Source organism: Lottia gigantea, assembly GCF_000327385.1.
Source record: "Lottia gigantea unplaced genomic scaffold LOTGIsca_115, whole genome shotgun sequence".
NCBI classification, from domain to species: domain Eukaryota; kingdom Metazoa; phylum Mollusca; class Gastropoda; family Lottiidae; genus Lottia; species Lottia gigantea.
Window position 1 is genome coordinate 300,501 of NW_008707123.1, and position 2,922 is coordinate 303,422.

The window sequence follows — 2,922 nt, forward strand, 5'->3', positions numbered from 1 at the left end:
CTGAGGATCCCCTGGTCTGCCAGTTACCCCCTAGAAGTCAACGGATTTCAGAGGGTTTAATTTTCACTTGTAAATAAAACCTTTCACAGTCTTGAAAAGAAAGGGAATGGGGGTGGGGCAGTGCCATTTCTAATTAACATGAGGCAAGGTGGCCCCTAGCAGGAGGTCCAAGGGCAATTCTGTCACTATGTAGAGCTCTCTGTATTAGTACATCAGCCACATTTTACCCCATAAACATAAAATACATAACACTTTACTCTTGTATAGATATTTCTTCAATTCAATCATACATCACAAATATACTGTTTAGGAGATCTAGTTTTCAACTGGATGTACCTCCATCTTCACAATGTCAAGCTATAACGAACTTCATCTTATACTTGGACTGCAATAGCCACTTTTCTTGTATTACGGAAGTTCGAAAATACAGCCAATCACAGCTTCTGATTACACACGCAACCAAATTCTGTACCATCTTTCTGTTGAAGGCTCTCACTGGCTGTATTTACTCCAATCAAAACTGAGGCATTTACAAACTTTGTGTAATCAAGGAGTTTGGAATAGCTTGACATTGTGAAGATGGGGGCGCCAGAAAACATCGCGTGGTACCTCAGAAGCTGTAGAAATGTTGTCCAGTGCACTGGTTATCAGCTTGTCGTACCAGTTAAATATCTAGTAGCATCATTCTGTACCTTAAAATATACAAATAAGATGGTCAAAGAAAATAAACAAAATTTGACTCTAACTAAATTGAATCGTTCTAGAGTCTGACGATTGTCAATGTAGTAAACCTTTAGTATAAGATCCATTTCCATACACTGCCATTTAGAATCAACATTGTTTATCCCGAGTAAGAAGTAGGGAAGGTGTTCAGTCAACTCGTCTACATGTCAACTCGTCAACAGTATGAGTAGGGAAATGGCGTGCATGTGCACATATAGTTCCGAACTGGCTTATTCTAACGTCCTACTTGTCTCAACCTAATTGGGACAATGAAGTGTGCAATGAGGGAAACTAAGCCAAGAGACAAATAGCATTACCCTACTCTTTTTAAGTACAGTTAGTTTGTTTATGAGTTCACGTGTAGACGTATTATTGACATCAATCAAGCATGATCATCCATTAAAACTACGACATACTTTGATAATTCCATGTTTACTGTATCAGAATACAAACTAAAGTGTGGCTACTAACTCGGATTGAATGGACATTTAATCTTCTACACTCCTACTACGATATTCTGGCCAAAACACCATTTAATAACAAAGTTTCATCCTTTTTCATCAAATGATTTCCATTTCATGGGCGCCGCCATTTTGTTTTATGATTTCTCGCATTTTCATTGGCTTAGCCATAAGGTTCCCCTAAACATGTAAATGTAACCAAATCTATATATTCAACCGTAATTAATCTTGAAGTTTTGGCTACAGACTACAATTAAATTTGCCTCGATATTTGTTTTTTGCCTGCCAGTGCCTATTGATTCCACCAAATCGTAGATAACAGTATTGTGAACTATAATAGCTCTAGCATACATTGAATTTTTCTTATGAATGTGATAAACAACGATCAATAGAGGATATTCAGTATTAGTTGTGGTCTAAATATTAAACAGAGTTTTCTCCCTTTAACTGTTTAAGAAGAACTGTAGGGGCGTATCTCCCAGAGGATGGGATGGGGGTGGAAGCTCCTTTCAGGGAGGGGATCGGGAGGGGGTGGGGCTGTCAGAGAACACCCGCCCCCTGCCTCCAGAAGCCAATGGATTTTAGATGGCCTGAGAAGAATTTTAAGCATTGGCTTTCACTTCAAAATAGGACGATGTGAGGCTGGGGTGTGGATTGTGGAAATTACAAACGTAAGAAGTCAGTTTCCCCAGGGTTGTTATTGATTAAACTCTGGATCAAAATAGCAAATATTTTTACAGCTATATACATCAATCTATGATTTCAAAATGCAGACAATTCTAGATGGATTTAAAATGGAGTTTTACGTCCTAGTTTTCTGCAACTAATGGACCAATGAAGGGGGGAGGGGGCAACATCATGCAGTGTGCAATGAGGAAAACAGCGGAATTGGCCTACTCTATTATGATTTCAAACTGTCCGTCTTTAACAGGAGGCCTTGGTTCAAACAATCAGAGCATACATGGTTAGGGTGGGGGGTCATTAAGTTTTATATTTTCCAAGAATAAGACAACAACCAATGATAGTTTTATAGTATAACATACAAATTACAGTTTTTATAGATAATTACAACTGATATTCCCAAATTACCAGAAATACATTGGTGAAGATGATTGTAGATGTTAATACTAAAGATTACAGATAATCCTACCCCTGAACCAAATCATGATAAAATGATGTTAATTGATAACCAATGTATATGAATAACCAATGTATATGAATAACCAATGTATATGAATAACCAATGTAAATATTGATAACCAAAAGAAAAATTGATAACCAATGTACATGAATAACCAATGTAAATATGAATAACCAATGTACATGAATAACCAATGTACATGAATAACCAATGTAAATATTGATAACCAATGTAAATATTAATAACCAATGTATATATTAAAAATCAATGTAAATATTAAAAACCAATGTATATATTAAAAATCAATGTAAATATTGATAACCAATGTATATTAATAACCAATGTATATTGATAACCAATGTATATGAATAACCAATGTAAATATTAAAAATCAATGTATATATTTAAAATCAATGTAAATATTAAAAACCAATGTAAATATTAAAAACCAATGTATATATTAAAAACCAATGTATATATTAAAAACCAATGTATATATTAAAAATCAATGTATATATTAAAAATCAATGTAAATATTAAAAACCAATATATATATATTAAAAATCAATGTAAATATTAAAAATCAATATATATATT